General features: G+C 46.1%; 1 protein-coding gene across 6 annotated transcripts in view; it reads left to right on the top strand.

Annotated features, from left to right (window-relative positions):
* Positions 1 to 14,179, top strand: part of LOC135898918 (uncharacterized) — a 215,214-nt gene that overhangs the window by 44,440 nt on the left and 156,595 nt on the right. For 3 of the 6 annotated variants that reach the window (XM_070529531.1, XM_065428151.2, XM_070529535.1), the window contains exon 1: positions 3,379 to 3,521. The exons of 2 other annotated variants lie outside the window; for them this stretch is intronic. The gene's annotated coding sequence lies outside the window, so the exon portion shown is untranslated. One more of the 6 variants, XM_065428152.2, reaches the window with a different exon arrangement.

The following is a 14,179-nucleotide window of genomic DNA, read 5'->3' on the forward strand; positions in this document are numbered from 1 at the left end:
CCATCCTTCTCTCTCCCAATCGTTTTTTTTCTTTTGGCAGATCTCTCCGAAGAATAAGCTTAAGACGACACCAGCATCGGGAAATATCTTGAAAGTAAGAACCACAGCTGTCTACATCATAAATAGGAAGGTTAATTAATAGCTTACGCGTCCTTACTCGAGTTTGTGAACAAAGAAATATTGGCGTTCCTAGGCCACGCCGGCTGCTCCTTTGTTTTAAGCAATTCGAAACAGCCCGTGGTCACGTGACACAATACGATGTCTTGGCAAGTATTCACGTTACATATTAGACGAACACGTGTGCTCAGGTTTATACTCCGCGAGCAGGGCGCACTTTTCGGCGTACATGGCCGGGATGATTTTCGTGCAGCTAGAAAGCACCTTCAAGCGATAAGCGCAGGCGGCGTCATCAGAAGCACTAGGCGGACTGCTTTATATGCACAAGCAATTGTCATAAGAACAAAAACAGGTGGCTAACACATTTCTCCCTAAATATCCTAGGCTGACTTTTTTTTTATGAAGGACTCAGCGATTACTGAAAGTTTAATAGCAAAGGGAGACAAATTTGTTTTTCGGCCATCTCACATCTACCTCCTAGCGAAATGCAAAGAACTCTCGTGCGCTTACACTTATCTCTGCGTGTCAAAGAGCCTCCAGGCGTTTAATATTAATCCGGAGTCCCCCACTACGGCGTGCCTCATAACCAGGGGCGCGATGGGAGATCGTTGTTCGAAACGCACGTCCAGTCTGCGTTAAGTTTCGCCTCACGCGATTGGCCTAGGCTGCGTCGACGGGTGTGACTGACGTCATCGGCGCGGCCTAAGCCAGTCGCGTGAGGCAAAACTGAACGCAAACTGAACCCGTGTTTTGAACAACGATCTCCGATCGCGCCCCTGATCATGGCTTTGGCGCGTAAAACCACTGAATTTATTTCTTAATAGTGACCTGCTTGGAGACTGCCATCTTAGTGGCTTTTAACATAAACTAACTTGGCGCTAGTGTTGTTTAATGTATACCGATACTAAAAAAAAGAAAGAATCAGAAATAATGGTACTGGGGGAGCAGGTAAATTGTAAGAGAAGGAGTGTGAGCTGGAATGCCTTGTGCAACAGCAGTACAAAAAAAAAAAAGAGACACGAAGCAATTACAGAAAGCTGCTGAGGAACTTTCACCTCCAAGAATTCCTTGCCTTCTCCGGTATCCGCGATGCGACCTGAATTGTTAATCGCAGTGCGCGTTCACACGTGAGAGGCTCTCACCTTTAACGCAGCATGCCGCCGCAAAGTCAATGCACCGCATTCCGAGGGTTTCACGTGACGAGGTCGGAGTTACATAACCAAGAAAAAAGCACTTCAAACGCGCTTCTACCCTCAAGCCCACGTCACCTTGCGACGCCCTACTTGTGGCTCCCTGTGCACAAGTAATGACTGATTTGCGCCAGCGACGCTTAACAAGTTTTCTCCGACAAGCCTGATCGCTCATTGTGGTGCACGCTTTTCTTTAGTTTCCCTAGGTGTCGTATAAATGCGCAATTCGTCGTATACGCGGGACCAACCTTCATATCTGTCATCGTCGTCGCAGCCAGTGTTAATAGGCTCTGAAGTAACCCGTCAATTTGGCGTTGACACGCAGTGTAGTCATTGGACTGCCACTGCTGTCTGGAGCCTAGTAATAAGACGCGAACAAAAAGGCGCGAATATTTGTCTTGTAATTGTCTTGTCACACAATATTCGTCTTGTCACACAACGTTCCCGAGATTAAAATTCTCTTTTTTGGTGTTCCTTATCTTTTGTTTGTTATAAAAGTTTTGGTTTTCAGGTCGTAAACAGAACAGAGTAGGTTCTGCGCGCTGGAGTACAAAAGAATGTGTAATTTTGTTGAAGTTCTTGAAGACAAGCCGTGGTAGCTTAGCGACAATGGTGTTGCGTTGCTAAGCAACGGGGATCGACGCATGATCGAATCTCCGTCGTGGCGCCCGCATTTCGACGGGGGTTAAATGCAAAAACGCGCGTGTTTTGTGCATTGGGTGCACGTTAAAGAACTCCAGGTGGTCAAAATTATTCCGGAGTCCCTCTCTATGGCGTGCCTCAAAATCACATCTTGGTTTCGGCACGTAATACGCAAGAAATTAATTTCAATTTAAGTTTCTTGAATCGTAGAAATTGCTAGGTACATAAGGTGACCACGAAATTGTGGCTTCTAGAAATCTTGAAGAGTTGATAAGTTTACGGTTTCCTCAGGAAGCAATTCAAGCTGCTCCCTTTTTGCTATTTTATCAGAGGGAAGAACGATGGGATATTAATTGTGTGAAACTAAACTAATACTGTGAAGTTGGACGTGCTCGTGTACTTGACGATGCGCGCGTAACGGCTGATAAGTTGCACGGATTCTACCGTAACAGTGTTCCGATTGATAACGCTCAACGTGATAAACCGCGTGTACCCGCTTCAATGACTCGAATGATAAGGTTTTATTTAGAGCACCATTTCGATCGGTCCTAAACATACGAGCGGAAGTTCATACCAGCAGTTTGCTTTTTGCGTTCTTTTCTACGTAGCGTGACGAACAGCCATGAGAGCAACGCTAAACACCCCTGGGCGCAGCTTTTTAAAAGAAGAAAAGAAAGAAAGAAAGAGAGAAAGTGCGTTGTCCATTAGGATTGCTTCGCAGGTGTTTGGATGCGCCAGGAAGTCATTACGGAACGCCGATAAGTATTAATTGTTCTTGCGAAACTTGGCCTGCCCGCCGGAGCACTGCAGTGCTGTTTCATCTACTGACGTATTGTGAATGCGGAAGTACTTTGTTCGTACGCACGTTCGACGCGTTGGCACTGATTTTCGCTTCTTTTTTGTTATTTTGGATTGTGCACTTGTTTCGTCGACTTTGCGTGCACCGTGCAGCCCTTTAGAGGAATCAAGCTAGATGCACTGACGGCATATCCGTATTACGAAAATTAGCAGGATGGCGCACGGCTTGGGCCGAAGGTTCTTTTTAGATTACTTTAGTTGTTGTTGAGGTCCTTCCTTTTCACCTTAGACAGACGCTACCAAGCGAGTCGACTTCCTAGGTCTCATATTTCTTTTCTCCCCAGCGATTTCATGTTATCCAGCGATCTTTCGCCGTGGCCCGCAATAGATGGCTCAGTGGTTTTGGTGTCTTGCTGCTGAGCACGGAGGTCATGGGGCTTGTTTCCCGGCGGACGCATTCCAATGGCGACTGAATGCGAAAGCGCTCGTGTACTTAGTTTACTTAGGTTTAGGTGCACGTTAAGTAAGATCACGTGGTCGCAAATTATTCCGCAGCCCTCCGCTAGGGCGTCCTTCGTAACCCAGTTCCGATACGTCAAAGCGCATAATTTGAGTTTTGATCAACCGTCGGTTCAGTTACCTACCGATTGGTTATCCAGTGGCCGGTTGTGCATGACTTCGTGACGAGACACACATCTTTATTTATTTCCTCGCATCAGGGCGAATTGTATAGGCCTTCTACGTGCAGCATTCGTCAAGAGAAAGAGAGCCCTGGTAAGTATCAGTGTTGCTTAGTTCTCATTGTTTCGCATGGCGCCCGTCTAACTTCTTGCAGCATAAAGCTCTGAAGGATGAAGGCGAGAAGTCGGTCCCATCAGCAGATGTTTTGAGCAGTGGCATTGCTACGGGTGGCCGACGAAGTGGATTCTTACATGACCCCGCAGTGGCTTCGTTTCTTTCGACAAGGGCTGCGCCTGCCTGTTTAAACTGAACGTATGCTAAAGGCCATCGTTCGCATCTTGTCGGCGCATGCATGGCACCGTCTACGGTCTTCCGGCCAAATGCCAGTGCTCACCTCTAGAATACGATTTTCCACGCATTGTTCAAGAGACACTGCCGTGAGTCGCCATGAATTCTCGCTTCCGCTTTGCAGAGCAGTTTATGTTTGTCGCTTAACAAGAAAAAAAATAATGAACAGCCCAGATAAAAAGGCGCGTTCTTGACGTCTTCCTCCAAGGCGTGTCTCAAGCGCGGGTTCGAACGGGCCCAGTTAATTCTGTCCTACAAAATGATTGATTGCCCCACACCCGTTGTGTGCACAGGCGAGTCAGGGGGGCGTTGTTCACTGCCACGCACAGCCTAAGCAATAGTGCGCGCGCGCTGATCCACTCTTTATTCTCGCTCGACGGCGGTAAAAAAAAAATGCTCGAGGAACGTCTGCGTAATTGCGGGTTTGTCGTAATTGAACGAGGCCAATGGTGGCGCCCGTTCCGCTCGTCTCTGAGACCGAGGAAGCTCGGAGTTGCGTGTCAGAAGACCAGTCGGTGACGGAAGCCGAAACACTGATGTCGACCATTTCCTCCCGGCTTAACGATGGTTGCAAAGCAGCGTAAACGTTCGAGCTGACAATTATTGATGAAATGTTCTGGCCTCCTTGATGTATTGCCAGCAGCAGCAGCAGCTTTTTTTTTTTTTTTTTCGTGTCATGTCATTAAGTGGAACAATGCAAATGTACGCCTTCTTAGTCTCTGATATACCTTACCTCCGCCGGAAACAATGCATTCTAATAATACGGGGACCGAATTCCCAAAGCTTTTCGTTCCTAAGTGCTGTTCACCATCGCTCTGGTATCTTCGCCAATATTATATGTCCAACATCACGATATGCTAGCACTCGCTATATGTACGAAGAGCTCTAGCGTAAAAAAAAAATGTATTTCTTTTTAATGACTGCCAGGACTGAGCACTTTCTTCACGAAAGTGTTTCGCTGAAGCAGTTAGTTATCACGGGCCCTTTGCCCGTATGCACGCATGCAAAAAAAATTCTTACGATATAACTGTTCGTAAATTATCGAAGATAGTCGGCCAATGGCAAACTGCACTTACGAACGGAAAGCTTTGTTCATTCGGCCTGAGTTCTTTTAACAGTATTGCCGCTCTAGTAATCTTCAGTGTCAATTTCTGCAGTCTTTCTTTCTTCAGAGTTAAAAGTTTCTTCAGAGATAAAAGAGATGCTGACCAGAGGTGGCATGAGCTACTATATTAGCAGTGAACGTAAAAGACCTAAATAAAGCGAGAGCGATTCAGGAAAAAAAAAAGAAGGATTCAAGGGGTGATATTCGCCGGCAATTCAGCACCCAAACGATCCGCATCAACAAAATTAAAACGACTATAAGACACTATGAGTGCACACAAAACACAGCTTCAAGGACGCACAAGTATGGCAAGATGGTGACGGAAAATGGGCCAAGTACGAAGGTTTGCCAAAAGTTCGCACTATTACAGTTGCCCTAAGGACCTAAGCAAGATAGATCTGTTAGTGTTTGAAGAGGATATGAGAATCATGAGCGCTTTTACTTTTGCAACACATTTCTAGCAGTATCCCAAGGTTGTGTAGCCAGTCGTCTAATGACTACAATGCAATTTAACGCTTTAGTAAAAAACTTTCATCGCTCACCATCTCACCTGGAATAGCATGCCGAATGTGTCACTATAGGCTAACATTTCCAGATACTATTATTTTTTATCTTCTTTCAAATTGTACGGAATCCGGTGTACATTTTGATCTACGCTACTACAGAAGTACAAGTTCCAACGCGGGAATGTGTACAACGTAGAAAAGAAATCGATAGTCATTATCACTCGCCATATGGCAAAATAGACATTTACGTGCAACCTCAATTGTGCGAGTAGAGCATATCCGAGGAGGTAGGTGCTAGATTTATTTACTATTGTTGGCTGTGTAATGCGCTTTTCATATTCTGTTGGCCATGCGAAATCGTAAGCAGGGATATATTTTGTAACGATCTATTTCATTTCTTCATTCTTCTAGTCCTTCGTAATTGCCTCGGGCTCCATCGTACCATTGTTATCGCTGGGATCAGCCACCGTACGCGATGAATGAAAAAAAAAAAGAACGGAAAATAAAATGGTTCGTTACAAAACGCAGCCTCACATTATTCGTCTTCAGGAAACAAGGAAGTACGAAGGAAGGCGATAGAGAACACGACAACAAGCGCTTAATCGCTCTACGCATCGAAACGGATCCTTTGCGTTCCAAGCCAATGAAAGGTTGATTCGCTGTCGCTAATGCGCTCTATTTTACCGATGAAGTTGCGATTGCTGCTGTTCACTCTGAATGGGTAATGGCTCTTTCGTGCTTACATTTTGCAGCACTGTGCAGTCAGGAATGTCGATTAAAATCTAGCTGCCGCATCTTCAGGTTGCTCACAGTATTACGTTTCTCTTTGATGATGTGCACACATCCGGCTTAGCTAAACGAACTAGCACGACCGTTCGCCAGGACTCAGCGTCGCGGAAATATTTCATTGTTCAACCGGGGTGCGACATGGGCCTTCTCCCTTTTCCGGACTCTTCAGCGCATATATAACATAAGTGCGCACACTCGAGAGGTAACGAATACGGTCACACCACGCGATTCAGCTAAGACAGAGAGACACACGTTCGGCGAGCCAGCTGAGCTGTAACGAACAAGCAGCAAGTAGCACTCCATGATGCAAGGCCCGCATGCCTGATAAACACGTCGTCCTCGCAGCCTGGGAATATCGAGTTACGGGCCCGACACGGGGGGGAGGGGAGGGGGGGGGTGTTGGTCGGTCGGCGCGAGTGGGGCCGCTCTGGGAGATTGTTGTGCACAGGTGATGTGCTGCGAACGAATCCGCGTGCGACAGGCTCGTGACGACGTAACCCCCCCTCGAGGATGACCCCTCGCCTTTGTTTCCTCGTGGCCGCCGGATCGTCCACAGCGCCTGCACTCGAGAGCGACCCGGATGGGCAGTGCGTGTTCGGAGGTGCGCGCGGCGCGTTGCCGGTGTCCGGTCCGTTGGTTGCATCAGCGGGTATGCGCACTCCGTTCGTCGTGACCATTGTTTTACTCTTGTACGCTCGCAGCGCACAGCGCGTGCTAAATGCGAGTCGTGTTCTTTTTTTTTTCTTTCTTCTTCCGCAGTGCGCGCGCCTGGTGCGTAATTTGCGAGCAGCTGCGCATGCTATTTGCGGGTTACATGTATGGGAAGCAGGTGGGGCGGCGACACCCGATGCTGTGTTTTTTTTTTTGTTGTTGTTGCTGTTGCTGCTGCTGACAGCGCTGCGTTTTGGGCCGGACTCTTGTCATTCTGTCAAGCGTTCAGTTATGGCGAAACTGTTTTTTTTTTGTCTGCTCCTCCGCCGGTGCGTGTGAAGGGTGAGTTATTTATAGAGAGCACGTTTTATGTTGGCGTTTTGCTGTCTCACATACGTGGCTTCGGCCCGTGTTCGTAAAGCTTTTCGTTTGTAAGTGCTCTTTCCCACTGGCCGACCGTCTTCTCCGATAATACGCCCAGCATTAGGATTGGTTGGAATTTGCGTTTTTATTTTTTTATTATTTCTTTATTGAATACGGGCACTCGTCTTTGTAGGCAAATCCCGAGTATGAAAACTTCGTGTATTTCTCTCATACAGTATCCACGTGGTGGGAGCTTCGCGTGCAGCAATCTTTTCTTATGTAGGACGATCACTGTATACGATATAAGATAACCTTTTTTATACGATAACCCTTAAACGGGTCACCCTTAGACCACTAAAAGCATGAGCATTAACACCAATCACACCTGACCTATACGAGAGTGCAATGTAATGTCCTTTCGATACTATTTGCGTTACTAATTAACTGGCTCTTGATGCAGTGACACTGCAGTGCTCGTCCAATACGAGCCCGGGAACTTTCGCACGAAATATGCATTACTCCTTTCACGAAGATGGGGAATATTGTGCATCTCTTCTGTACAAGCCCAGCGCAGAGTCAGATGAAATGCTACGCGTAGATACCACCATATCGAAGTGGTAAACGAACACCGATATTCAATAGCAACCTGAAGTGCACGGGATCGAATGCAGTTACCAATTGGTCCCGTATTCCGTTGAATTCTGTATCTAGAAAATTTGCAGACTCTTGGGCATTCAAGTGCAGAAATGTGTTACGATTTACTGTGCGTTTCAGCGTACGCCGATACCGATGTATCGCACGCGAAGACGAGAAAGACGAGCGTCAATTGAGCAGGGAAAGCGCTTATATGAGGACGCATGGCTTTGTATTAATTTGTCCCTCGCCTTCACGAAACTTATAAACATTCTATAATGGACTAATAAATCAAGCTGTTCAGCCGCGCGCTTGTCGACGGTTCACTGAAGTCTATACATGGACTTTAACAGTTCTATAGAAGTTCTCCATAAAAACTTCGAAGACTCAGCGGTTGCCTATAGACTGTCAGCACACATTTTGTAAGATGGAAATTCTATCTAATCATACCCTCCCCCCCCCCTCCCCCCCCCCGTCCTTCTCGAGCTTTCAAAATGTAGGAACAGAGCGCTTAATTGTGTAAAAAAATATTCTACTTGTCCGCTGAAAATTGTTCAGCCTTGAATTCATTCGATGGCGGGTCTGTGGTGACGATTCTAACGGTTGAGAGAATACGCTTTTTTCCTTGCGCTATATTTCTGAAGCTCAGTAAAGAAATATAATAAAACGATAAAGAGAAAAGAATATTTGCGATATCATCACAAGGCTGAAGTGCTTTCATGCGTATGCTAGAAAGATCAGTCTTCCACTTGCGACGTTCCTCGTCGCCGCGTTGTGGGGATTCGAGGCGGCAAATTAACCGCATAACTTGAATACCTCTGTCGAGATAGAGAAATTCTTTTTGTTCAAATGTCATTAAGCTAATCTTTCCCCGCTGTTTCCTGCGACGCGGAAAACAGACGTAAAGTAAAAACACAAAGCAAACCAAAACAAAACAAAAAAGAATGTCGAACAATGTCATGCACTGCCACGCGTTCGGCGAGCACGAACCACTGCAGGCGAGCCACCGAGGCGCGAGCCGCATGCAGCCCTGCGGGTCTTCCTTGCAAGACGGCTCGTGCTCTTTCCTTTCTACTCTTTTCAAGTTCGCGAATTCCGCGTGTGCCCCGCACTTCCTACACACTCAAGGGCCCAAGCGGAGCCTGCACATACGCACACACACATGCAAGCCTTCCTGTTACAATTCTCGACATTCACCGCTCCGAGAGAGTTAGCAGGCTCGTTCGTGTTCACCTTCCCCTCTCCTTCTCTCTCTTTATCCCACCTTTCCCTTCTTCCTGCTTTATTATTATTATTTTGTTGTTGTTGCCGGCTAATATCAAGCGTAGGGCACGTGAGAAGAATGCACGAGTGGCTAAAAGAGAAGGATGTAATAAGAAGAGTCACAAAAAAGCGAGCGAAGGAAAGCAGCTGGAAGAGGACAGCGGAGTTCGTGAAGACGCTGAGCGCCCAAAAGTACGAGGTGAAGGACACTCACTGCCGCGGGCCCACGCGCGCACCGTGTGTACAGAAAACGAGGGAGTCGGCGGGAAAGAGAGATCTCGAAAGAAATAAAGACATCTGGCTTCACGCGCGCTCCTTAATCTGAAGACTTTCGCTCCTTACGCGGACGAGCCGTGGTTGGATTTCACGGATAATCGCCGGGGCGAGGGAGAGACACGGGACCGACGCGGTAGCAGCACAGCTGTGCACGGATGGATGCGAGCAGCATAGGCGGGTTCGCGCGGTGTGTTTTTTTTTTTGCGCTGAAGGGGGAACCGAAGAGAAAGCGAGAAGAGGGTTAAAGGGGGGAGGAGGGGCCGTTGACCGCTCGTAAGCGTTCGTTATACACGGGGGGCGCGGGAAACGTCGGATTGCCGCACGCGGCATACACCGTGACCGCTGCCGCTGCACCACTTTCCATTTCCGCGATGCTTGGCATCTCTTCTCTTTGCGGCTGCCGGTGCTGAACCGCTGTATGCGGTGAGAAGAACGTGCTCGCACGAACCGAACCTTAATCACGAGGAGTATGTGTACCCTAGTTGTGCATCGGTGGACACGCCAAATACCATCGCTGGCGATCGGTGTACTCTGAACGAGAACCGTGCAGCATACCGTAAGCAGCGTTAGAGGCGGTGGTGTCAGTCAATCAGGCGCCAGAGAAAGGATGTTGGGCCATCACTCAACACTTTATATCCTTGGTCGAAACGGAACAGACGACGCGACACTGTCGACAATTCGGCATAGGAACCGACGCCGAAGACCTTCGCGTAGAGCCCCCGACTAAGGATTCTAGGAGGCACTAGAAATCTGAGAGCGGTTTCCTTTTGGACTGTAAAGAATGCTCACGTTCACCGTCAACTACTAGTTTAGCGTCGTTGCAGGGAAAGGAGAATGACGTATTTACAGGGAAGAAAGAAGGTGCGATTTGGGACGAAAAGTAAAGTATGGGAGCGTCGCAAAAACGAAAAGAAAGAGGAATTTTGAATAATTGCCAAGGTGCACAGCTCCTTAGTCTAAGGCGTTATGAGGAGTTCACTGAGAAGTTGCAGCTTTTTCTCCGGCCCTCACACTGGATACCCGGAAGCTCCCTGAATGCACACACTTCCACATTCAAAGAGCTCTGAATGAATACTGATGGCACATTCTTTATGATTCTCTCTGAAACTTCATCAAAATTCTAGAGTGTTTTCTCTCAAGACAAAATAGTAGAGCGAGAAGTTGCCGAGGATTGCAAACTTGCATTCTTGCTAGGGATAACCTTGCGCGTCGCCGCTTGCCCATCGCAACGCTGCGTGTAATTAGTGAAACGGCGGTGCTACACCGAACAGCGTTGCGGCCCGCCCGAGGTGATTGCGGTGCACGCGTCACGCCTCTGAGTGTGCGGCGGATCCCACCTGCGTGGCCCGTGAACAGGAAGCGATGCTCGCCGAAGTAAGAAGCACAATCGATAATTGAATGAGCTCGCAACAACCTGGGACGTGTTTTGATAACAACCAAATACCGGTGCCATGGCTTTTGTCTCGTGAAGCGCAGTTAACGACTACGGGGGCAGAAGAGAAAGAAAGGAAGCCGGAAGCGGTGGCCGTTCCCACGCATTGAGAGCGTTGAACGACGGGATGGGCTCGCCGGTTATAACTGTTATACAGAGCACCAAGCCATTTTATTTTCGTGACTAGGAATGTGTACTGCCTCCGGAGGGACGAACTCGTGCTTTACTTCTTACGCACGTCGATGTCGTGATATCCTAGCAGGCGCCTTCATGTGTTTAAGATAACAAAATTGGAGTCACTCAAGCAGTTTGCCTAAAGCAGTAGTACGCATTGCGCAAATAAGTAATTTGATGCGCGATAGTAGGACGTTCGAGTAGTTCGTTGGAGTTCAACATTCTGATGACAGCAAAGCAAGGCGGATGACGCAAGCTTTTGCGTGCCGTCTGCTGAACCGTTACTGCAATGGTGAGTCAATTCAGGAAGATTTCGAATTCAAGAATGCCGCAAAGGTAGCTACGGTATTTCTTACTGTAGTAAATGGTAATTCTGAAGATAAGCAGGAAATGTTCGTGATATGAATGCTACAGGGAAACATCACCTCTATAAAACTTGGTGCTGGGCTAGTTGGTGATGCATTCTTTAAAACTGAAGGTAGCGCTAAAAGGGACGGACACACGGTGAAAAGACGTCGTTTCCTCGTCGTCGTATCGTCTTTTCACCGTGTGTCCGTCCTTTTTAGCGCTACCTTCAGTTTTAAAGAATGCATCACGTCTAGTTACCGGACTACCACGAAGATAATTGTCTTAACGAAACAAAAAAATGTTCCTGTAATCTAAAATGTTTGTTTTGACCAATTGCGCATGTCCTCCATAACTTGAAAAAGAAATAAACCAACAAAATCGACAAAACATGAACAGCGTAAAGGCAAGGATCAATAAATAGTCAGAATAATTTCATCGAGGTTGTATATATATATATATATATATATATATATATATATATATATATATATATATATATATATATATATATATATATCCTTCCGCATCGGTAAAAAAGCTGCACACTTCGTAATCCTATAAATGGTTCTTATTCTCGACCGCCAAATGCTATGCTTTCTTTCTTATCGCATCCCCCTTTGTTGCTCTAATAGACAAAACACTATATGCCGTCGCCTTAATTGCAGCATAAGGACGAGCGACAATTCTTGTCCTCGTTTTTTTAGATACGAAGTAAAAACACACAACTTATGACACGAGGGGTGAAAAAACAACAACAACAACAAAGCGAGCTGTTTCAAAGTAAGATTGCGGGTAAATTTTGTTTCTCTTCACTCAGTAGGACATGTGCTAAATAAAAAAAAAAGTCTAATGTTAAACTTTGTATTATCGTGATTATGTAAAGAAACAGGCACGCCACAAAAGCATATTGGTTGATTTCTTTAAAATCACATATGCGACAAACATTATCTGCAACTTCATACATTAACATGATCTATCGTCCATGACCTGAGACAGCATGTGGTCCATATTTTGAAACAAATATGCCCTGCCAATGCTTTTTGCGAACTACATAATGTCCTACACAAAACACTGCTGATTTTCAAACATTAAATTTGGTTCTTGTATTGTGCTCTGGCGCTACATCATTTAGGTATTGAAGTATATTTTTTCTTTCTATTTTATTACAAGTATTTTTCAGTCGTCCAAACAGGCATGAATTCTCTTTCGCATTTCATACTCCTATTATTGCCGCTTCTGTTACATTCGGGTATGTATCATAAGCGAGATTTTACAATAGCCTATTGTGAGACCTTGTAAGCGGAACTGAAACAAACATATAAGCAGAGATTAAGGATGCGCGCTATCGTATGTCGTTATATGTTCCGCCACTGGCGTAATATACGGTTGTTGTCTGTTTTTTCTTTATTCCTTAATAAATAATATTAAATAACCAATGAAAAATATTTCTCATATAAGCTTGTGCCTATGTCAAAATCACGATCACCGAAAAGTGGACGCATGTCGTTTAACTTAATTTAGCACCCAATTTTAAAAAGGCGGCAAATCTTTCCAGCTGGTTATCAATCAGACTTCATAGCACTTCAGCTGTGGTCATCAGGTAACTGCAAACAGGACAACACCGATATCCTTCAAAAGCTTGGGTTTCATCACATCTCGAAAATATTTTACCGATGACGCAACGCTATCTTGTGTGGTGGATAGGTTAAACTGTTGTGAGGATATATAGTTAACTGCATTATTCATGATAGCTACGGTAATTGTTTGCATTCTCGACACATTTATATAGGTGTTCCTTGTATCTAGTCATATATCATATAGGCTGAAGTGATCGCGCGCACTTAACGTGTTCAACGTAATGTCACCGTGCGCATAACAGTAATTAACTTTCACTCTTCATTCCTTTCAGTGGCATCACAAGCTGACGAACCCGTACACTCGTACTTGACGAATCGTTTAGGCTCGACGATAGCCTAGGGGCATAAATGAATGAACGTGTAGTGTTTATTGGCGCAAGGGCCAGGCATGGCCAAAGAGCGCAAGGCCAGTGTTGATGAGTTTGCAGTGGCGTTATGACTTTTATGAAGTTGATGTGACGTGGCTGTAAAGGGGCCTAAAATAGTCGCTGTAAAGTGCCTAAAATCTACATGCAATAAGATTACGGCGATGAAAAAGGACGTGTACTAAGAGAATTAAGGTGCATTGCGAAATAATGATACCATATAAAAAATGAATAAGATTATAAAATTCACTAGAGCACTACGACCTCGTTAGAGCCCTTAAAACACAAGGGCCAAGAGGCATGTGCTTTACGTGTGCCTAGGTGCAGGTAGAGAAACACAATGCAGTCGGATACTGAAGCGTTCATTGCGGCGCTTTCAGTGGCATTCGGTAGATTCTGCACAAACTACTTGAGATACTCACGAAAGAAATAGAGAGATGATAAGCGATGAAGGGCAGATATGTTAACCGGATGAACTGCTCAAAGCTACAGAGCTTCGTTGTACAGTCGAGTGGACTATTTGTCATACTCCACGGAAGGCAAGCTGCAGTGAACGCAGATCAAAAGCGGTGCCCTTTCAATAGTAATGGACTCAGTGCGTGGACAGAACAGCTGTACGTATAGTATTACCATCATGTTGCAATACCAGCGTGCTTATCAAACGCTACGAAACGCAGCTTTCTTTTTCTTTGCCAGCAGTTATCGTACGGTAACAACAGCGAGCAACTGTAAACTCACGCGCAGCGCGTCCACAGGGAGGGCAGGATGGGGTTATCCTATGCTGTCGCAAGAGACATTTGTAGACCACAGGTTGAGCGGAGAGCGGGGAAGAGGAGGAGGAGAGGGGGGCACGCTCTTCCT

This window comes from Dermacentor albipictus, unplaced genomic scaffold (assembly GCF_038994185.2).
Source record: "Dermacentor albipictus isolate Rhodes 1998 colony unplaced genomic scaffold, USDA_Dalb.pri_finalv2 scaffold_23, whole genome shotgun sequence".
In the NCBI taxonomy this organism is placed as follows: Eukaryota; Metazoa; Arthropoda; class Arachnida; order Ixodida; family Ixodidae; genus Dermacentor; species Dermacentor albipictus.